Source organism: Lycorma delicatula, chromosome 3 (assembly GCF_047948215.1).
Source record: "Lycorma delicatula isolate Av1 chromosome 3, ASM4794821v1, whole genome shotgun sequence".
NCBI lineage: Eukaryota > Metazoa > Arthropoda > Insecta > Hemiptera > Fulgoridae > Lycorma > Lycorma delicatula.
The window spans coordinates 193918631-193943615 of NC_134457.1; the positions used below are offsets into that span (position 1 = coordinate 193918631).

The 24985-nt window shown below is 30.4% G+C and overlaps 1 protein-coding gene across 2 annotated transcripts in view; it reads left to right on the forward strand.

Moving 5' to 3' along the window:
- The window catches only part of PDZ-GEF (PDZ domain-containing guanine nucleotide exchange factor), a 658157-nt gene that overhangs the window by 307281 nt on the left and 325891 nt on the right, over window positions 1–24985 (forward strand). Inside the window, exon 1 of one of the 2 annotated variants that reach the window (XM_075361268.1) lies at window positions 11197–11719. The exons of the other annotated variant lie outside the window; for it this stretch is intronic. The gene's annotated coding sequence lies outside the window, so the exon portion shown is untranslated. Of the gene's footprint in view, window positions 1–11196; window positions 11720–24985 lie in introns of those variants that run through there. 2 annotated transcript variants of the gene reach the window in all.

Consider the following 24985-nt stretch of genomic DNA (forward strand, 5'->3'; position numbering starts at 1 on the left):
ATTCCTAATAGCAATTTTGCATTCATCGTTCCACCATGGAACGAAAGGACGTCTAGGATTACCCGATGTTTGTGGGATATATCTGTTGGCATTCTTAAGTATCATGGACGTAAAAGAAGAATATTGGTCGAGGATGTTCGCTCCATCGTCATACTGAGATTGGAATGCTTTACAGTATCCGTTCCAATCTGCCTTTTCAACAATCCATCTCCGTGGCATTCTTTTAATCTCGCAGTCTACACCGAAACTAATAATAATTGGTCTATGATCACTGCCGTGATAGTCATCACAAATCGACCAATTAAAATGAGGGAGTACATTCGGTGAGCATATGGAAAGATCAAGGTTAGATACAGCACCAGTTGATAAGGACATAAATGTGTGTGATCCATTATTCAGTAGGCAAAGGTCAAAATCTTGTCTCAATCTGTTTATCATATTTCCTCGAGTGGAGCAGAAGGTTGAGCCCCAGGAAATATGATGGGCATTGAAGTCTCCTACTATTAACGATGGAGATGGTATTTGTGTAAGGAGATTTGAGACATCTAAAGCACTGAACACAGTGTTCGGTGAGAGATACAGATTGCAGATATGCAATTTGAAGGGAATAGTGACCTTTACTGCAATAGCAGGAATGACAGTGGTTAGTTGAATTCTTGTAGCTGACACCCCATTCTTCATGAAAATCGCTACTCCACCACTCTCCCTACTGTCTACTAGGCAGTCGTATCTCTCGCAGAAGTATCCTCTAAATGTAATTCGGTCATGTTGTAGGAGGTGAGTTTCCTGGAAACACATGATTAGTGGATCATGTGTGTGCGCCAGTACTCTAATATCTTCAATGCGGGACCGAATACCTCTAACATTCCACTGAATAATGTTCATAAGTGTAAAAAGCAAATAAAAAAATAAATTTCGGAAACTATATAAAAATTAGTTGTACGTGATTCGGTTTTTCTTTTTTGAATTTTTTATTTTAAAGAACTCCGATGCCCTAGGGTCGGGTGGTTCTTCAACCATATCCTCCAGTATATGAGGAGATGGTGGAGGAGATTTATTTGAATGGGATGCTGTAGTTGACATCCCAGAAGAGATAGTTACGTGGGTTCCCTTTATGGGGAGCTTATTAGGTGGCTTACTGCCAGCTGTGATAGTCGCTATTCGTGGCGGTACGATTTTGGGAATAGGAACTTTCGTATGTATCATACTGTTTGATTCACTAGCTGCGACGGAGGACTTTTTATTCATTTTTGTCAGCTCTGAGATAGTGGCTGTAAGTGAAGCTACTTGATCAGATAGCATCTGAACAAGTTTTTTAAGCTCATTGCAGGATCCGCACTGCTGATTATTAGCATTAGTAGGAATTTGTTTAGTTGTAGCGGTGGCAAAAGATACGTCTGGTTTAACCAGGTTCCGTGAGTTGTTTATCTTTTTATATTCTCTACGTGCAGCCGGAAAAGATAGTTTTTGCTCCGTACAGATTTTGAGAATTGCCTTTTCTTCTTTAAAAGTTGGGCAATCTCGGGAGCGGGCTGTATGTGGACCACTGCAGTTTGCACATTTTTCACTTTCTTCGCAGTTAGTGTCGTTGTGACCTTCTTTACCACATCGAGCACAGATCTCAGTTTTCGTGCAAGATGTTGTAGTATGACCAAAACCTTGGCATCTGAAACATCGCCGTGGGTTGGGTATGAATGGTCGTACCCGAACCGAGAGGTAACCCACTTTGATCTTTTCTGGTGGAACAGGGAGACTGAATGTTAATATAAGAGACGGTGTCGGTTCTTCTGTTCCGTTCTGCCGTTTCATTATACGTTTCACCTCAACAACATCTTGGTGGCACAGCTCTTCAACTATTTCAGAGATATCTATATCCAGAAGGTCTCTACAAAAAATTACACCCCGGCTCGTATTTAGCGTTTTGTGGCATTCTGCGCTTATATTTATGCCACCCATATTACGGAGACGTAAGATAGATCGACTCTGCTCATCGTTGAATGTTTCAACCAGAATCGATCCGTCGCGTAATTTCCTGATATTCTTCGGGGAGCCACTTGCACCTGTTATGGTTTTGTTTATTAAAAACGGTGAGACCTTTTGAAGGGAGCCACCTTCCTGACTATTTTTGAGTACAATGAATCTGATATTTATATATTTTGATTTTAAGAAATTCTGTTCAGTAGGACTTTTATCCTCGTCAGACGAAGCTGATCGAGGTCTCTTCGCAAGACTTAAAATGGTGGTTTTTTCAGATGGACCACCAACCATCATAGTGTTTATTATTGGAACTGAAATTTTGGTCCCACGAGTACCGGCGAAAAATGGACCACTCCAGCAGAGCGCACGCGTACTGGAGCTAGAGCTAAATACAACTGGGTTCGCCCTGGTGCCCAGAGGACATCGTTCTAGACTCAGTACGTAGAGCCATTCACCCATCGGCACGATTTGTTCCCACCTTGGGTTACGGTTGCGTTTCGTAAGATGTCGCAACACCACCGAGTGTAAATGTAAGTAATATCAGTGTAGGTTGTTGTTGTGTAATTGTGTATGTGTGTATGTTGTAATTTATGTAGTGTTCTTGGTGTAGTATATGTGTAAAATGTAAAGTGTTCCGCAGCTCATTGTATAGTGGGAAGAAAAGCTGCGAAGGCTAGGCCCGTGGGGACGCCAACCCCCAAAGTCTTAAAGAATAAGACTCCCCGTCGGGGAGGTAATGCTTTATGGCAGGTAGCATGGGATGAGGCAGATGGTGGACGTTATACGCATGGTCTGTTTCTTGATGTTGTTAGTTTTCATGGCGCCCCTTGGTTACACCCGAATACGAGTAAGTACGTGACGCAATATCTTTCTGGGCATGGCGCTTTCCGGGAGAGGCTGCAGAGGTTCGGTTTGGTGGACTCAGGAATTTGTCCGCAATGCGGACAATTGGACGAGGTACATACTGTTCTGTACGTTTGTTCAAAGTATAGTTGCTACGCACGGAGACTGTCTGTCGGCTCGATATTATCGGGTCGGAATTGGATCTCCGTATCAATTGGCAAAACCAGGCCGAATGGATAACCCACCGGGTTGGTCTAGTGGTGAACGCGTCTTCCCAAATCAGCTGATTTGGAAGTCGAGCGTTCAAGTCCTAGTAAAGCCAGTTATTTTTACACGGATTTGAATACTAGATCGTGGATACCGGTGTTTTTGGTGGGTGGGTTTCAATTAACCACACATCTCAGGAATGGTCGAACTGCGAATGTACAAGACTACACTTCAATTACACTCATACATATCATCCTCATTCATCCTCTGAAGAATTATCTAAACGGTAGTTACCGGAGGCTAAACAGTAAAGAAAGAAGAAGGCCGAATGGATAATAGTTGAAAATTTCATACACTATTTGACAAAAGAAAGGATTGCCGAACGGATTCGCGCGTTCTTCTTTTGTTTTTTTTTTTTTGTTGCAATTGCTAAGTTTTTGTTGTTGGTTTGTATTATTGTAATTGCGTCTTGAACTCACTTTTTTACCATCGGGTAGGTAGTGGATTTCAGTTCCTTTCCTTATTTTGTTTACTCGTTCTTGTTTGAGACTAACGTAAGATGTGTTTTGTTTTTAGTTTTGTTGTTTTTTAGGGATAGTAGTAGGAATGTCACATGTGGCATTAGCGCATCGGTGGAATCTTGACTGAGGACTGAAGAACAAGGCTGAGAGATGCCTTTTGCTGAGATTTTGAAGTTGACCTCCGGTAAAACCCATAAAGGCTTAGTACGAAGGATGTGGCGTAGCGACCGCAACTGTCATGTGCTACGTGTCTTTCCCTACAAGGTCAGGATGTTTCTATATATTGTTCTAAGGCTTAAATCCTAGTAAAGGTAATTACTTTTATACCGATTTGAATACTAGATCTTGGATACCGTTGTTCTTTGGTGCTTTGGTTTCAATTGATTACACGTCTCAGGATCGATCAACCCGAGACGGTGCAAGGCTATACTTCATTTACATTCATACATATCATCCTTTCTAGTAATACCTTACGGTGGTTCCTCAAGCTAAACAGAAAAAAAAATAGAGATGTTTCTATAAATTCAAATCCTTTATAACAACATTTTGAATCTATTAATATGAAATGTACGTAATAATTGTGTGGATAATGTCTTATGAACTGTTGAAGGTTTAGTTTTGTTTCCGATTTTCTCTCGTTAGGATTATATGTTAAAAAGTTTAAAAAAGGAACAGCTAAATGATATTCATAACGTCTTTATTTTTTTGTAAATCATTAGAAAAATAATATTTGGGGTCTTAGTAGTGGTTTGTTTATAACAAATATATTTTTATCGTAGAGATTTTACTAACTTATAACCCTTAATAAGTTAAGGGTAACTTAAACCCTCAGATTTTATTACGGAAGTTGACCGGAGTTTTTTCAGAACATCTTCTCCATTCGATGATTGTTGTACGTAACATTTTTTCAGTAGTTTAACTGAAATCTAGTTTAATGAATTTAAATAATTAAAATTATTTTAATTCGTTGTAATTTATGATCTTGAATCATAAGGTGTGTCAAATCAATATTTATCAGGACCACTACTGAAGCGATATCACAGCGCGCTCGTTTACATCTAAAACACGAATTTCGCCTCGAACGTGTATTATTATGAAAAAGAAGTTCAACATGACAACTAATGAACATTATTGATTTTATATTTTGCCTGTTTCATCTGATTTATTTTAATTTTAAAATATTTGTATTTTGTAACGACTAATTTCAAACAAAAAAATAAAAATAAAACAATATTAAAAAAGATGACAAAAAAATCTGTAATACTTTGCTGGCATTGGTTATTTATTCTTACATAGTGGAAAAATAATGATACATGGAAAAAGAGAATACTCCGGAATCTTAAATCAGACGATGACAGTTTGGTAGACTTCATCGTCAATTTACATATGTTTTTCGCTTAAAAATTCCTACATTAAAGGTAAAGATGAGTCAGATGGCACCAAATGTGGATTATATAGACGATTTTCCAATACAACCTTCGAAACCTTTGCTACTTTCTTCCTTGTTGTCAGCGATAAGGATGCTCGTTATATTAGAACAGACACCCGTTAGTTAGTGAGCACGCCGATTTAGCTACTAACAATTCGTTCTCAACTTTTAATTAACATTACCTTTCTGCGTCGATATTTTCTTCTTGAGACACATAATCGAGCAAAAAATGCTTTTCTGGTCCCAAACATGTGACACATGTTGACAAATGGACGTCCAGCTCTTGGCTTCAGTTTTCCGAAAAGACTGTATGCAAGAGCCTCGGTGTCTCATATGAAAATTGCATGGACATGCGCTTGGAGGCCGTAGATGTAAGGCGACTTCGCTCACGTCATTAACCCGCTGGAGTTTGGACAACGAAGCTGCGGTGTCTGTTGGGGACAGCCCCATCCGGCACCCACCATCAGTGATCGGGTGGGGACACCCTTGCAAACGCTATTGGGGATAATGCAAGACCGTAGACCCGGCGGAAAATTCCTTGGGGTTTCTCCTTTAGAGGCATGGCATGTAACACAAGACCGAGTCCCGGTTATCTGGGTGGGGCCTAGCGCCCTACCGATTAATAAAACTGCACGGTTAATAAAATGATATTTAAAAACAACATCTGATGCAGTCAAGAACTGGCAGCTACCTGAAAGCATCGTAGATAAAGACGCGTTCTTAGCCACATTGCATTCCAGAGTGTCAACTTGTGTTTTAATATGTGTAAATGAGTCTTGTAGAAAATTGTGTTGTTTTTTTTTTACCCATTTTTGTCAAAATATTTTTAAATGTGATCCTGTTTTACTGAAAGCATAAAGACATAGGATATTCTTAAATTTACATTTCTTGTGCTATATTAAAAAAATAATTGTTCACATATTCATTATTTAAATCTTAAAATGTTAATTCATTTGATTTTTTTCTCAGAATAAACAAATGTTTTGATTATTATGTATGAAATGTTCCTTTTATGAAAATATTTAAAAAAATGTAATTTATGGATTTTCTTCTTGGTATTTAATTTATTACCGTCTAGATAGAGAATAATCTCTAATGCTGTCCTGTTGTTTCCGGAGAAACATCCTCTGCATTATCTTTTTAGTACGTATCCTAGATTCCGCTTGTTCTCATTTTTGTTGTTTTGACCTAGGTAGGTATTTTTATTTTATCTGAAAGGTACGTTAATTTATCACTATATTTAATAAATAAAATATTAGTTATACTTTACATTTAAAAAATAAGTTAATTTTTAAAAAAAAGATTTTTAATTAATTTTACACATTTTTTTGCCTTTTTTGTGATATTTTTAATGGATTATTTTTTAGTATGCTTACAAAACATCTGTTTTGCTTTGCTTTCATTTTCAGATCAGTTATTATTAGGTAAGAAGCCGGTCAAGATGAAAAACCTAAATATTTTCATTCTTCAGAACTTTTGAATATTAAAGATAGAAACAGTTGGGCAGTTTTCCTTTTGAAACCCACCGGTTGGTCTACTGGTGAACGCGTCTTCCCAAATCAGCTGATTTGGAAGTCGAGAGTTCCAGCGTTCAAATCCTAGTAAAGCCAGTTATTTTTACACGGATTTGAATACTAGATCATGGATACCGGTGTTCTTCGGCGGTTGGGTTTCAATTAACCACACATCTCAGGAATGGTCGAACTGAGAATGTACAAGATTACACTTAATTTACACTCGTCCATATCATCCTCTGAAGAATTATCTTAACTGTAGTTACCGGAGGCTAAACAGGAAAAAGTAAAGTTTTCCTTTCGAAGATTGAATGTGACGTGCTTCGACTTGGTTTCATATTTATCTTTATTTTCCAACTTGTAAGCCAGAATTCCAGAAGAGTAAAATAATGTTGTATATAAGATTCTTTTATAAAATCCTACCCTGCTAAAGGGCATTTTGTGTGTGTGTGTGTGTGTGTGTGTGTGTGAGTGTGAGTGTGAGATTTTTATTCTAATATCGTTAAATAGCATCTTTTCTTAAGAAGTAATAATGTTTTTTTTTTTGGTTACAAAACTTTTTTTCTAAGTATATGAAATCAGAAATACTAATTATTATTATCTCTAATATAAATTAGAAGAAGCAGTAGCTTGAAAAATGACCAACAAGCGAAAATCGATGATACAAATTGTCCACGCTGGGCGATAAGAACTAGTAAAGTGTATTTTAGTTCTTGTGATGAAGAGGTAATCAATTTTACACACCTAATAATCTCATTCTGAGATGCCGCCCGCTAGAGCAATCCGCCTGGAGGGCCTAGCTGTGGAGGGCGTGCCGTAGGCACGCCGGGTGAAGCTAGTATATATATAAAAAAGATAAATAAATTTCATACATTGGTCATTTTAATTATAAGTATATTTATAAAAGTTTAATGAAATAATTTCCGAGTGCCGTAAGTAAAGTTTTTTTTTTATTGCGGTGTTTCTTGTATGCTTTATTCGTAATAAATAAAAACTATATTAATAATATAATATATTATTAATTAATTTAATATTATTTTAATTATATTAAATTTAATTATTACCTGCAGCGATTATATAATGGAGGTTAGATTTGATAAGTCAATTTTATAATAAATCATTCAGTGGTTCGTTCAAAATTGTATATTTTCTGTCGGTTATAAATGTCATTACTTCAGTTAGAAATGTCAGCGAGCATTATCGCAGGAAATCTTAGAGTGGAAAATTTCTCATTTCTATATGTTACCTTCATTTCTGTAATTTAATAATAAGAAATGCATATTTTTATATTGTAAAAATGTTATTTACATAGGATATCAGCGAAATAGTGATTGTGAAAATTCGTTTATTTTAAACATAATCAGGTATACGTAAAATTTCTGAGTAATTGAATGGAGTAAAAAATAATCTTCTATTAATAACTTATTATAGTCTAATTGTATAGTTTAGATAAAATTGTTCAAAAATATTTTGTTAATTATAATTAAGCTGTTTTTATACACTCAGATAAAACTTGTTATCTTGGGTGGTCAGAAATAAGAATTTTTTTGAAAATCTACGTTTTTTCAGAAAAAAAAACTTTTAAATAATATTTATAATAATTGGAAGTTAGGGAGGTGAAAACTATTTTGCGTACTCTACGAAAGGAAGATATTTTATTCGTATGTGAATCCATCAGTGTATGTATATTCTTGTGTAATGTTTAGACCATTTTTATTTTTATTTTGAACTTATCTTTTAAGCAGGTTATTTTTATCCGTAAAAATCATATTGTTGTGAAGTTCCACTGAAAAAAAATAAAATCACGGAGTTCGTTAGAACTTCGTCGGTAAGAGGCGACGAAGTCAACGAACTACGTTTACAGTTCTAAACATGACCTAACCTAACAGTGAGATGAAAATGAGAAACAAATAAACGTAAAAAAATTATTTTTCAGTTCAGTTAGGTTAGTAATAAAGAATACGTTCAAAAAATACCTCGAATTTTATTAAACAAAACTGCGAACAAAAACGTGATAATGGACTTGAAATAAAATTTAAAAGAAAATATACCTCAGTTTGTTTTAGTAGTAAATACTGTTATGTAAATGAAAGTACTGAAGATGAAACAATTTTTTTAATTCCCATCACTTATTTAAAAAAAAAATAAAAGTATTAGTTTACAAGAGATTATACTAGTTGTATTAAAAAAGGAAAAATAAAACAAAAATAAATTCGATTGGTAAAGTCGAATTTAACGATAAAAATCGAGGGTTACACTTACAAAGTAATAAGTGCAATTACATCACGGATCTTCGATTCGTAAAGGTCATTATTATACTAGTTTTATTAAAAAAAGGAAAAATATGGTATGAAGTGAATGATATGACTATCAACAAAAAAAAAAAAAAAAAAAATTGGCTGTGAAATTCAATTTGTTTGTTCTAAAGGAATAAATTTTAATAATAAATCCATAAGATAACAATCAGTAATTCATAAAAAAAATAAAAAAATAATCTAACAAAATGCAGTGATATAAAAAAAATTACAATGAAATTGTAAACCGTGCGGTAAGAGTCTCGCAGATATCATTTCTTCCGCTCAAAAAATAAAAATTTATGTAATATAGATAAAACTGTTTTAATAAATCGATACTGATATCAAAAAAGGTAAAACACTACATTTCTATTATCAAAATCTGTTATTAATTTAGAATTTTGTTTGGAAAAAAAAAAGAAGTTAAATAACTGTGATAGACAATAAATGTATATTGTAATATATAGTGGACAATATGTAAGCGTTTCATAAAATAAGCAAAAAAAAAAAAAAAAAAAAATTGTTACAAAACTCTTACCGGCCCGATTTCATTTATTTGTAATACATATCACATTTACAGAAACAATACAATTCTTATGATTATTCATTGTTTAATAACATAATATGAAATCGGGCCGGTAAGAGTTTTGTAACAAATATTTCTGCTTATTATATGGAACGCTTAAACATTGTTTATTATCTATTATTGTATATCTGTTGTCTATTACATGTATTATTTTTAAAGAAAATTCTAAATTAATAACAGATTTTGGTAATAGTAAATATTTAAAATAATTTTATGAAAATTGGTTCCAGCCGCTGAATTTTGAAATTATATTAAAATGTATAAGGTCTCTTTCCTGTAATAATAAATATAGCAAAACTATAAAAATTCTACGAGCAATTTTTTAATTTATAAGTTTGAAATTTAATATTTTCATAAAATATGAATTATTCACAATTTTAATTTTGCGAAAGTTGCTGTAATAAATGCTAAAACATTTGAAAAAAAAGAATTATCCTACGTAACAATTACGTGATTGTTAACTATACAAAAAAACAATAAACTTTTATTAAAATACTGTATAGTCTTTGAGAAATGAAACCGTAATAAATTTTCCAGTTTTAACAATACGCTTTTAATTTCCAGAAAAAAATCATATTTTAAAGTTGTTAAGCATATTTAACATTTTAGAATCTTCAAAAAGAGAATTATCTGGAAGATAATAAAATAAAGAAGATTTTAGGGTAATTTGAAAATTCTCGTAGGTACTTTACAAAAAATTTCTGTGTATGAATTTATAGTTTACTTGTAAATGTAATTTTTTGACCGATTTCTTTTAAAATGAATTTTTAAATACATACTCAACATTGCATCAATATTATTTCCTTCAACCAATAGATTGAAAATGCAGTCGATAAACGAATAAAAAATTAAAGCACTATAACCAGAAAAGTAACTTTTAAAAATTATTTTTATAATGTTATGAAAATTGCTTACATATACTCCAAAATGTGTACAAACTTTAGTACGATTCATATGTAAATAATTAATATTAAAATTTTACCTGCATTGTACATGTGTATTTGAGAGATTTAGCTGTGAAATTGTGCACAAATATGCAGAGGCAGTTATAGACTTCGAAGTCGGGTAAATCTTGGCTATTTTATCGCACTTTTTCTGTAAATGTATTAATGTGTTTTCTTATTTTTCGTTTGTTTATGAACCAGTATTTTTCTTATATTTTTTTAACCTTTATCATTGAATACACACTTACGATTTTTTCAAGCTATTTAAAAATTAGTAGTTATACTTTTATTAAAAAAAAAAGAAAAAATGAAACGCTTTTAATAAAGATGTATTTACTGTTTAATAATATTTCTTTGAATCGATAGTTATTACTGCTTGTTGTTTGATTTTAATTGAAATTATTCTTCATATACGATGTTGTTTGTTGCTAAAAAAGGGTTATTATTATTTTAATAAAAGTTATATGTACAAAATTAAGACCGAATTTTTTTTATATTAATAAAACAAACCAGAAATTTAATATCAGTAGTTTGTTCTTAATTTTACGTTTATAAATTTATATTCAACTATTTTATGTAAATAACTCGTAATTTTCTAAGAAAAAATAATTTTATCGCATTCCCTATTACGATGTATGCGATCAAAACATATTATTTGAACGGTTAGTAGTATCAAAACAGTTATTATTGGTTGTAATATGTTTTCTGAATAGTTGTTAAGATTGGCCAACAAGTGTATCTTGATGTTGCGGGAGGGGGACGTAGCGTCACGAATAAATGGTACGGAAACAGACGAATGAACACGACAGGTACCGAATACGTACTGCCGTGCTTGGTTGCCGAGTGAACTCAAAGCTATCGTCAATTGTCTGTGCGGTGTCGAATCTTCGGTCTGTCCGTCGTGGTTGTCTTGTTGGAATGGAATTTTTTTAAAGCCGTCAACGTATTTACATTACATTTCTTTTAAATTAATCCATCTCTGTATTTAAATACTAATTATCGCCTTTAATTTTTTTTTATATTATAGTGTATTACTTGATAAAGTTATGTGTTAATAAGCGCGTGTTAATACCGTGAAAACAGCTGATTCATTTTCTATTCGATTTAGAAATGGTGACATGTGTTGTATTAAACCGGTTCTAATTAAAGTATTGCTACTGTCATTTTATATATCGTTACATATTTAGGCCTGTTATTGATAAAACCCCGATCGTGTTTGTGAATCGGAATTTTTTTGAGTGTTTATTATTAAAGTGTTATGTGAATTGTGTTAGTGATAATTTTGTGTATAGTGTTAGTGTGTAATAGTATTATTTAATTTTTATGGCTTATTCAGCTTAGACAATTGTGTGGATTGATTTCAAAGCTGGATACCCATTACAATACAACATCTGGAGATGCAAGGTATGTTCTTAAATATTTTTTTTATCGTTTGATTATGCTTAATATTAATTGATTTTTTCCACCTGCTTGTTTTATCATTCACATTATATTAACGTGTGCGTCCGCGCGGGTGCGCAAATATACGCAACAACAACACGTTTAAAGACCCTAATATGTTTTAGTTCCGTTGTAACTGCTTAATTATTCTACATTAAACATCAAAACTAAATGTTACGTATTATTTAATATGAATTGTTTTAAGAATAAAATTAAGATAACACTTACTTTTGTGATTACTCTTCCAACTCGTTTCTTTCTAGTTAAGTTTTTCACGTAATTTTCTGTTTTACTTGATAGAAGAAAAAACAGAATAAATCTGTTTTCCTACTTTATTACGTTGTTAATGTAATATGTTTTAATTCGTTGTACCATTATATATTTTCGTTTATGTAAGGTTAGACTGAAAACGTGCATGGCTTGTATTGATAATATTGTTACAAGCTCTTAGAGAAAATTAATGCTATTTCTCACCGATTGCGTCATCAGTTATTAAATTATGTAGAGTAATTAATTTAATCTTAATGTATTATGTAGATACAGATATAATTCCGTATCGTATCGCGATTCGTAGAAATGTTTAAAGTTGTTCATACGTCGCACTGTGTACACAATACTTGTATTCAATTTTTTGAATCGCTTGTTTTATGTTTACTATTAAAGACTTGTAACGTACGTTATTGTGCCGTCATGATTTTTTATTCATTATTCATTTGATTTTGTGTCATATTTATTTACTTAGCTGTGAAACGCATCGAGGTTGTTAAGTAATGTTAATTTGTTCTGTTTTGCAACTGTTTTTTCTCATTTCGATTTTATTTTGAACACTGATAATTTGTCAGTGATCCCCTTTGGATCTGTAATTAATTTGGTTCGATTAGGTATTTGTATTCGAACCCGCAGTCTCCGTATTGCAGCTAATCGCCGTTACAAGCAAGTGGATGTTAGATACAACGATCTGCTGAAATTTTTATGACGATATTTAAGTAACGATTCCAAAATATTCTTTCAAAATGGATCCTGTTGACCTAAAATACCTTTTTTCCTGTTTTTTTATCCTCCGGTAATTACCTTTCAGATAATACTTAAGAGGATGAATGAGAATGATATGTATGAGTGTAAATGAAGTGTAGTCTTGTACAGTCTCAGTTCGACCATTCCTGAGATGCTAATTGATGTTAATTGAAACCCAACCACCAAAGAACACCGGTATCCACGATTTAGTATTCTAATGCGTGTAAAAAAATAACTGACTATTAGGCGACCTAAAATACCTGAGCATGTTTTATATAACCCCATTCAAATAGGTACCGTAAAACTCATTATTTGGAATAGTGAGATATTTATTTTTTTATATGTTTTAATCTTCACGTTATTAGAGTTTTTAGTTAAGTTTTAAAGTATATTAATTCTGACAGAAAACCCTTTCTGGAGGCAAGCAACCTCCGGAAAGTTCTGCTGTTGGAAAAAAGAAAAAAAAGATCTCCCGATTGCTTCTACGTACAGACGGACCTTAAAGATAGTTTACATAACCAAACCACGTGAAAAATTTATTTTAATTAGTACTGTCTGCTTTAATTGTTTATATTAGTAATTATTATTTGTTTTGTTGCCATCGAAAAACCTTTTTCTTTTCAGTTTGATTAATGTTGAAGAGTAAGTTAATTTTATTTTGCTGTTTTTACGAAATTTACATTATATATACTTGATTTAAAAGTGATTTATTAATTACCTTAATTAATAAATCACGGTAACATTTATAAAATTATTAATAAAAATTTTTCGTATTTTGTTTACGAATATTTTTTATCTTTTTTAAATTTAATAGTATTTTATGTGTGTATTATTCGAACTTTCATTATATTGATTTATAATTTTTTTTTTGTACTAAGGCGATGAATTATGTCTTTGTTAAAAATGGATTATTTGTAGAATAAAATATATTTAGAAATACGTAGATTAACTAATTACTTCATGAAATATCGTTAATTTTTTTGTTTAACTAATACTTTTTTAATCGTACATAAAATTCAAATCAGTTTACATATATTATAGCAGTTCTTTTTTTTTTAAAGAAAACTTTTAAAAACGAATGAAACAAATCAGTGCTGTTATTTAGTTTATTTATCAACTAGAATAAATTAACGTTGTTTTAAAAAAAGATTACTCATTTGTATGTAAAAAGAAAACAAATTCTCCATTCGTACTTTTTTGAGATTAAGCTATATATATTGATTATTATTTTAAAAACAAAACGAAAAAATATCCGAATGACCTTCAGCTAACTATATAACTTTCTTAATGACCTTGAAATATTTTCATTACTGGACTTCGATTTATGTAGACGGTTGAATTCCTATATTTTAATGTAATTTATTGTTGTATAAATAAATAAATAATACATCCTTAAAAGGTTTGTCCAGTTAATTTTTATTGTTGTTTTAAAATAAAGTATATTATAAAATTTAAATATATTTATTTATTAAAATTAAAAAGATTTTTTTTAAAAATTAAACTGTCAGGTAGTTATTGTTAGTAGTACCTGTATGTAGTATGTCTAAAAAATTGTATTCGCTAACGTGTGGTAATATTAACTGAACTAAATTATAGTGTTTTTAGTCTATCAGGAAAAACAAAACAAAATGAGTATTAAATGCGTTATCACGGTGAAGCCTTTTAAAAAAGTTAAAGTTCTCTTTCAAGACATCTAAATTCATTAATTATGAACTTTTACTTTTTGAGTAGAAGAGTAGAAAATCTTTCACTGTTAATTTGTTGTTTGCATTTTTTTTTTCATTTCGATTTAATTTTTAACACTGATTATTTGTCAGTGATCCCCTGTTAAATTATAATTAATTTGGTTCGAATAGAAATTTGTATTTTAATATCAAACGGGTCATATTTTTTATTCAGTATAAAAATTTTTTTTAATCCGGTTTACGGGTGTTAGATAAACATTTTGCTGAAATATTTTTATGAGGTTATTTAAGTAATGTTTGTAAAATGTTCTATCAGGAAGGTTCTTGTCGACCTAAAATACCTGAGCTTGTTTTATATTATCCCATTCAAACAAATACCGTAAAACTCATTGGGAATAGCGAGATATTTTATTTTTTAGTATGTTTTAATCTTCACATTATTAGAGTTTTTAGTTCTAAGTTTTAAAGTATAGTAACCCTGATAGAAAAAAACTGCTTGCTTTCGGGTAGGGGTTAAAAATTGGGCTTCACCAGTTCTTCAATAAATACTGATGTTGGAAAAAGAAAAAAAAGAAAATCTTCCGATTGCTTCTACTAACAGAGACGGAATTACAGAAAGATAATTTCTGTTTGTAAAATTTTTATTTTGTTTATTTTGGAGTTTTTTTTTTCAAATACTATTTTGTTATCGTTCATTTAGATTATTGCTTAAAAAGTATTTTAATGACATGGCACGTCAATTATTATATAGTGTTATCAGTTTATGACCTAATTGTGCACGCTTTGTTTGTATATTATATTTACTGATTATATATATATATATATTTTTTCTAGAATTCAGTTTTTTATTATAAATGTGTGTGCATGGTGTGCTCGCTTGCTTTCTTGTTTGCTTCTTCGACAATCTTACCAGTTACGTTTTTATTTTTGCCGAAAAGTTAGAAAATTGTCTTAAGTAAAAAAAACGGAGTGATAAGTTACGGGTGATCTTATTTTACTTACCATATTTCTTGTTAAACAGTGCAATATCTTTTTATGACGGAAATTTTTTTTTAATAACTGAAAAGATACTTATTTTAATTTAAACGGAAAAAATGATAGTATGTTTATTAACTGTCGTGGATAAAGTGATTATTTTGAAATAATATAATCCTTAGAACAAGTAAGGTTAACAATTAAACGTACAGGTTGTTTCTAAAATGGTGAACTGGCTATACTTTTCCGGATTCTACTTGTAAAACTAAACAAAAAATATCTTTAGGAAAAATGGGAATTTCTTCTTCGTTCTCCCCCGTCCGCCATGTTCTTATTTTTATATAAAAATTTATTTCTCAAGTTCGGTTTGACGAATCACATTAATATTTTGTAAGCGTGTTTGTAATAAAGTTTTAAAATTAGCAAAAAATCAAGACTTAAATACCTTCGCAAATTACAAAATGGCGGCCATGTTTATTTTTCAATCCGTTATATTTATAAATATTAGTTTTTTCAAAATGTATGTTATTGCTAAAATATTAAGTCTTTTATTTTTTAAAATCGGTTTATAAATAGCCCAGTTATGGCAGAAAATTGATGTTGTAATCTTGTGTCCGTTTTTATGTCCTCCACTTAATGTTCAATTCGATTAAACATTAATCGTTTTCATTTATTGTAAATTAGTAGCAAATTAAGTAATAATTTTCTCACAGTAATATACCTAATAATTGACACAAAATTACAACATAAATTTTCTTTCATAACTCGACTGTTTGTTAACGATTTAAAAAAATAAAATGTCATTTTGTTAAAAATAAAAGCTTTAAAATTTTAGCAATAACATAGATCTTGATAAAGCTAATATTTATGGAGATCTAACGGATTGAATAATAAACATGGCCGCCATTTTGTAATTTTCGAAGGTAGTTAAGGCCTCATTATTTTGTAATTTCTAACTTTATTACCAAGACAAGATGCTTACCAAATATTAATATGATTCGTTTATCCTACATAAAGGTAACAAAATGGCGGACAGTGGGAGAACGAAGGAGAAAATCCCATTTTTCCTTAGGATATTTTTTGTTTAGTTTTTCAAGTAGAATCCGGAAAAGTATAGCCAGCCTACCATTTTAGAAACAACAAGTATGTTTAATTATGTCAACCTTACTTGTTCTAAGAATTTTATTATTTCAAAATAACCACAGTTAATAAATATACTATATGCGCGCGCGCGCACACACACACACACACACACATTAATAAAAATAACGATTTTCACAGAAGGTTTATTAGCGGTTGCCTTATCTTATTGAAAAGAACTCCTTAATAACACTGAAATGTCGAATTTGTTACATGATCATTAATAGTCCTGTCCTAAAATTTTGTTATTTAAAAGAATTGTCTATTTCAAGCTCATTTGTTCGTCATCTTAATGAAGTTAATTTCAGTCGCTGTTCACTTATTTATTATTTAAATATAGCTCATTAAAATTAAAGTACCTTTTTTTTAGTATTTAATAAAATTATTCCTGGCTGAAATAGTCATCGCTTGAAAAAATGACCGATATTTGTAATGTATCGATTCAAAAACGCCCAGATTGAATTAAAACATTGAGAAAAGATTGATTATTAAACAGTTAATTGGATATATTTTTAGGTATGCGTGTTTTACACTGATATAAATTCTAGTTACGTTGAAACGTATCCAAAAAAGGAATATATGTTTTTATAATTTTTCTTTTCACTTTTAAAAATTGTAGTTTAAAACTCATCGGAATATATAATTCACTAAGCAGGGTATACCAGTGAATATTTTGAATTGATTGTACTACATTATAATGACTATTACAAATAATAATATTTGTAATGGAAATACGGTGAGTCATTTACTAATTATGATTAAATTGTTACTTGAAGTGATTTAAAATAGATTTCTGTTTAGTTATTCATTAATGAAAATAGTCGGATAGGATTGCAGTTCGTTGTTTGCCAGGTTATTCAGAAATATATTAATTTTTTTATTAGTGTTTAGAGAAAATAGTGTTCAGGTATATAATAGTTTTTGTGTGGACTATGAACATCATTAAATTGTGCTCCTGGTTTTACCAGGCTGTCGTATGGTATGTATATTGTTTATGTACGTTATTGTTAATATTTTGATGGGGATTAGTTAAGTCAAAAATTACAATAATTGTACCTGTTGTTAATCGTCTATTATACTACTCGTATGAATTTATTTATTTTTTAATAATTTAAGTATTTATAAAGTATTTTAATTACTAGTAATGACAATCTTAGTTTACCCTGGGCGGGGAAAAAAAACATTGGCAAATATTTTATGGAACTTACTTTTAGATTTTATTAGTCCTTGACGTAATTCTAACTTGTTGTGGAAAATCTTTGATTGCAATTGTTAGATAAAAATGTTGAAGAGTTTAACCTCATAATATTCCAATTATTTGGGCTTTATATTAATTTATTTATTGTATCATTTTACTTTCTGTCCAGATGTAATTGAATTGTTATTTTTTACTTGCTTTACTTTAACTCACAAGATTTTTTTTTTGTTTTCATGTTTGTCCTTAAATCTTGCATCCTTAATTTAACATACTTCATGACATTGCCGATTTTTAATGGCAAGCCCCTTGTTAAAAAAAAAAAAAAAATCTCTAATTCGGTGTATTAATAACACATTTTATCAGTATCGTCTGTGAAATTTTATTAATTCAGTACTATATATATATATATATATATATATATATAGTATATACAGTGGTGGATTAACCAATAGGCAGGACCAGGCAGTTGCCTAGGGCCCTCGAAAAGAGTGAAAATTCTGAAAAAAATTACAATAAATAATGTTTTTAAATTTTCCAGTCAAAATCTGGATATTCGAAAATTTATGTAAGCGATTAAGAAAAAAAAAAATTAGTTTGATCTCTAAAATACGTAGTCGTAAAAAGTCAGAGAATCCAGACGCCTCTAAAAAAACTGGAAATGAAAAGTAAGAAATTAAAAAAAATCATTTAATTATGAACGTTTTTCAGATTTTAGGGTCCGCAAGATATCTTGTAAATTCAGTTTGAAAAAATAATTACATTATTAAATTTTGATAATATTATTTTCATTTATATAGTTTTAATTTAAGCGTAAAAAATCGATTTTCTATGCGAAAAAAAAACAAAAATTAAGACTGCTCAAAGAACAACTATGGCCAAAAGCGTTGTTAGATTCGATGAGCCTTCTAGGCACGAATCGGTTAGTCTGGAACAAATTCAGTTGATGATCTAATTGAAAAAGTTTGGTGACGAAAAATATAGAAAAAACATATTCCAGAATAATTTTAGTTTCATATTTTAGTTCTGTTGATAAAATTTTATTTAAAAAAAATTGAATCTTGAGTTTTTTCCTGTTTTTTAATTATGAGGGGGAATTTTTTATTATTATTTATGTAGAGGGCCTTTCTTTGGAAAGTGCCTAGGGCCCCGTTTGGTTTTTCCTCCAAGGTATATGTGTATATAATCCTCATCATCATTTCAGCCGTTATCGATCCACTGCAGGATGAAGGCCTCTTCATTACGTTTGCAAATAATGCGGTCTTGTGCGATCTTTTGCCGGTTTGGTCCAATGTACTTGATAATATCATCAGTCTAACGAGCCTTTTTTTTCACGGGGGTTTAACATTTACTGATATCCATTCAAGTGCTAATTTAGTCCATCTGCCATCAATTCTTCTTGCTACGTGGCTTGCCCACCGCAATTTTAATTCTTTAACTTTCATGATGATATCGCATACTTTTGTCAGTTCTCTGTTCCATTTACTGGTCCTTCTATCCCGTCTGGTAACTTTCTTTGCGTTCATTTCTTTATGCTACCCGCAGCTTCTGTAATTATTGAACGGTTAATGACCAAGTTTCGCTTCCACGTGTAAGGGCTGGGAGGATGCATTTGATCGAAAAACTTTCTTTATAATGAAATAATTTTTTTTATTTGTTCGCTGTTCTTTGTGTTGTAAGAACCGTTGTCCTAGTGATCAAGAAACTGTCCTGGGTAGGCGGAATCCCAAAGAATTATTGGCGAGTGATTATAGTGGTCGTTATGGAAATGTAAATCAAAAGCTTAGCCGTAGGCCGGTTGCTGTATTTTGTAGCAAGAACTATCCTATCTTGCTATAAATATTAATGATTTTCGGTTTTAGATCTTTGTCTCCGATCACACCGTTCTTTAAAATTTAGGATTGAAGATTCAAATTATTTTATTTGGTATTTTGTAAGTACTAATTAAAAAGGTACGCTATAATAAGTTAAGTTTAAAAAAGGATACCAAAGAAACGTTTCATCAAACCGTTGAAATGAAGATGTATTTTGTCACTTATCTTCAGAGAAAATTTATTTTAAATAGGCGTTCTTCATGGTTTATTCTTTTCAAGCCTCAGAAAGATTACGTTAGGGGCGGGATTGAGCTAACGATGTCGATGGTGATGCAGGCAATGTATACGTATACATATATACAACCGAGGGGAAAGAAAAGGGAGAAAAAACAGCAGGGGAAGTTTCTAATGGTGTAACGTAGCAACGAATTTCTACTCGTCGAATGGAAGTCTCGTATTGCTACTGTATAGTAAACGTAGTCTTTTTTTTTGTATCGGACGAATCCATTAAAGTTTTGTTTTGCCAATTTTTTTCTTAGTTTAATCGCATGCTTGATATTCCAGAGTAAAATAGTCGGCAGTATTTACTATTATTGAATCGATTCTTTGTTTAGTTATGCAAATGAATGAATTTATTGATTTACTAGCTTGATACCGGGTAAGAATATAGATTGCAGCGTGGCCTTGATTACTACAAATAAGCCTCGTCTTGTATAGTATACTTTTGTGAAAATTAATATCGTTGAAATTCTTTTATCGTTTTTTATTTAAGATCAAAAATATAAATATATGATTGTTAAAATAATAATAACAATAATACAATTTTATTGATCATTAAACATTTTTACGCAGTTTTCATGTCTTGAATATATATATATATATATATATATATATATATATATATATATTATTTGTAGCGTGTGTGAAAATGCCATGTCTGACCGGGATTCGAATCCGGGACCTCTGGATGAAAGGGCGAAACGCTACCGCTCGCGCCACGGAGGCTGGCAAAATATATACACACCGAATTTTATTATATGTAACTAAAATAATTACTGAATGATAAACCAAGCTTAAATATTCAAACAAATAAGAATAGTCGTCTAATATGATACTATTAATTGATATTATATATATATAAAGAAACAAAATTCAGTTAAGGTCATTAACCTGTTACGTCAGTCTGAAATAAATTAAAAACTTTAAGATTTTACTACTTCCATTTTTTAAAGGATCTAGATTTATAGTTACGTCAGTTTAATTTAATTTAAAATATATATTAAAAAAAAAAATGTTTAAGATTGAAAGTTAATCGTAGAATAAAAAGAAATGGAGCATGCGTAATAATCATTGCTTTGCGTAATTAAATGTTCGAGTACAATAACAAAGTAAACTGTGAAAAAGAGAATTTCAATTGAACTCGATACTGAAGTTATTTCAAGTGTTTAATATTTGAAGTAGTTTTAATTAAGTTGAATTTTTTAAATTGTTATATGTTATCAATAATCATAATTCGCTGTTGAATTGCAGTTGCTACCTTTAAGTTGTTCATTAATTACGCGATGCAGTTATTAATGGAGGGGGGTTGAAAAATCATCACGGGGAAATCAAAACCCATATCTAACGGTCATATTAGATTTTATAGGAAAAAAAACAAAAAAAAATTAATATTTCTCTTTTTTAAGATCGTGTAATTTTATAAACGGCTTTACAATTAGGTATAACAATATTTTTGAATGAGTAGAACTTTAACGAGGCTTCTATGTACATGCAGTGTTCCCGAAATTTTATCTGGTAAGTTTATAGCTTTACTTTCAATGTTTTAATTATTTTAATGGATGTCTTTTGCGTTTTTTCAATTATTTAAAACATTTCTATAGTATTAGATGCTTATTTTTGCATGCTTGTTTGCTTACATCATTATTATTATGTATGTATGCTTATATGTATTATTACGTATGCTTATTTTTTTGTACAGTTTATTAGGATAAATTTCATTGGTTTTGCATAAATCATTATTTGGTTATCAAAGTAGGAAAGTGTTACTGAAAAAAATTACGTAGCATATACGAACGTCAGTTAAGTACTTTCAAGTAAAAAAAAAGATAATGTATGCGTTCGTATAATCAATATTTAAAAAAAGAATTCCGATAATCGATGGTGTAAAAATAAATTTATAGTATATTATATAAAAGCATTTTTAATATAAGAAATGTTTATCATAATGGCATCTTAAATTATCCTATATATTTTATTATATCTGTTAATATTTATGATTATATTTTTTAAATAAATCAAACTTTATCTGAAAAATTATTTAAAATGATTTAAACTTATGTTCTAGTTTATAAATGGAAGTGTTAAAAAATTCTCTTCCTTAAAAATTGGTTCGTTAAAGGTGTAACATTGTAAAAAAACAACTAATTCATGGGCACATAGCCACGTAGACAAGCTGAAATATTAAATATTTCTTTACAATTTTTTAGGGATCGCACTTAAAGAATCAATCAGACCTTGTATTTTTTTTTTTAACATATTTCTATTTGAAGAATGTCATGTCTATCTTTATTTCGGACTTGTAAGCAAGACGTTATTTTGACATATATTTATGATAACAGGAAAAGGTTGTATAGAATTTTTTTAAGGAGATACTAATTTACAAATATTTTTTAATTAAAATTATTTTTACTAAAAAAATATTAATATCATATTAGACGATTATTCTTATTTATTTGAATGAATGTTTAAGGTTGGTTTATCTTTCAGTAATTATTTTAGTTACATATAATAAAATTAGGTGTTTGTATTTTGTCGGCCTCCGTGGGGCGAGTGGTAGCGTCTCGGCCTTTCATCCGGATGTCCCGAGTTCGAATCCCGGTCAGGCATTGCATTTTCACACACGCTACAAATCGTTATCTCATCCTCTGAAGTAGTAAATAACGGCGGACCCGGCGGTTAAGAAAAAAAAAAGGCGTGTGTATTTTAAAATCTTGATGTCCCTTCATAGATATTGTAGTTCATTGTATTACACATATAATATTAATTTTTTTCTTTTTTTAATGTAGCATAAAAATACTGTATATGTAAACCTTTAACGTATGATTCAACGCCTTCTAATCCCACAAGGTTTACGTAAAAGGTTATATTTACTGAAATTATATGCAAATGGAATATGTCGGTCTCTGTCTTTCCCTCTTTCTTCCCTTTTTGTTTGTTTTTTTTTCTTTTTATTTCTTTCTAAAAGAGAAAACCCATATGTAAGTGGGACGTTAGTTTCTATGTACGTATCCATTTTTGTATTTTCAGCTGTTATTTGTTATAATGTTGAATATGTTAAAGTAAAGTAACTTCTTTCTTAATAGCATTATTTTATTTGAGAATTATATAGCAGTAATTTATAATTTATGTCTTATAATGGTTATTACAATTATTTGTCGAGCTATTAAAACCACTAACTTGTTATTTGTAAATATATTTTTATTTAGGACTGAATATTATTTTTTTTATTTATTCTACGGGGTTTTCCAATCCGTAGCGTATAAATCTTTATTTGAGACTATTTTTACTCTGTGTAAATTCTTTCGAATTATTTTAAATAATTCCGTTATACTGCTTGTTTGCCGACAAGTTTGAAGCCTTATAATTAGCTTAAAAAATAACTTAAAAATTGAGGAAGCTAATATTTTTAATTCTTATCACTTTTTTGGTTGCTTATGTGGTTTCTTTTCATTAGTTTTTGGTTTTTTTTTGTTTACAATTATGGACGTGTGTGCCACAAGCAAAAATTAAATAAATATATGTCTTATTAAAATGTATAATATATTATATTAAAATATATATCTATATAAAATGTTCAGCATTTAAAAAAAATTAGGGTTCAAATACAGAAATAGAACGATTGCTAACATTTACAGGAACCAAACAGCAACAGTATTAATTGAAGAACATAAGAAAGAAGAGTCCGACAAGTATGTTTCCTATCCCTGTTACCTTTTAATCTTTATATAGAACTAACAGTTAATGATGTTAAAGAACAATATAGATCCGGAGTAGCAGTACAAGGTGAAAAGATAATGATGCTACGATTTGCTGTTGATATAGTAATTCTAGCTGAGAGTAAAAAGATGTAGAAGGAACAATGAACGGCATGGATGAAGTCCTACGCAAGAACTACCGCATGAAAATAAACAAGAACAAAATGAAAGTAATGAAATGTAGTAGAAACAACGAAGATGGACCACTGAATGTAATAAATAGGAAGAGAAAAGATTACGGAGGTAGAACAATTTTGTTATTTGGAAATTTTTGTTATTTTGTTATTTGGAGTATAATTACTGATTGACGAAGCAGGAGCGCTATAAAATGCCGAATAGCGCAGACGAAACGAGCCTTCAGTCAGAAATATAATTGTTTACATCAAAAATTGATTTGAACGACAGAAAAAGATTTTTGAAAGTATATGTTTGGAGCGTAGCTTTATTGGAAGTGAAAGTCGGACGATCGGAGTTCCTGAGAAGAAAATATTGGAAGCTTTTGAAATGTGGTGCTATAGGAGAATGTTAAAAATCGGATGGGTGACAAAATGAAGAGAAATGAGATGATAAAGTGATAAATGAAGAGGTGTTGTGGCAAATCGATGAAGAAAGAAGCATTTGGAAAAATGTAGTTAAAAGAAGACATAGACTTATAAGCCATATATTAAGGCATCCTGGAATAGTCGCTTTAATATTGGATGGACAGGTAGAAGGGAAAAATTGTGCAGGCAGGCAACGTTTGGAATATGTAAAACAAATTGTTAAGAATGTTATGAATAGGGGGTATATCGAAATGAAACGACTAAATTAAATAGGGAATCCTGGAGAGCTGCATTAAACCAGTCAAATGACTGATGACAAAAAAATATCTTATTAACTGATATTTGCTCGTTATTCTTGACTAATGACTAATTGAAATGTTTTTGGTTAACCGTATACTTGTTATCATCAGTTATTTCTCAAAATATTATTAATATTATTACAAGTACATTAATAATTTTAGTCAAGATTGGTTACTTTTAAAAATAACAAATAACTTATTTGTTCGTTTTGATAAATCGAATTAGAAAATTTATTTAGTAGTTAGAAATAAGAATTATTAAGGTGAAGTGGTGTTAGAAAAAAGAAATCTTTTGATATAAACTATTAAAGTATTTGGAGTGCCGAGGAAAAAGTCCTGTAACTATCTCGTAATATTGTAGATTATTTCGTGATAGTAATATTATCACATACTAATTGTATTACTCGTTACATTATTAATATTCATTGTATTAACATTTACAGTAACATTTTGAACTGGTGTTTATTAGACGCGATGGACGATTAATTATTTTTCGTGCGGGTTAAATAAAGGACCAGTACATCGCCTGCTC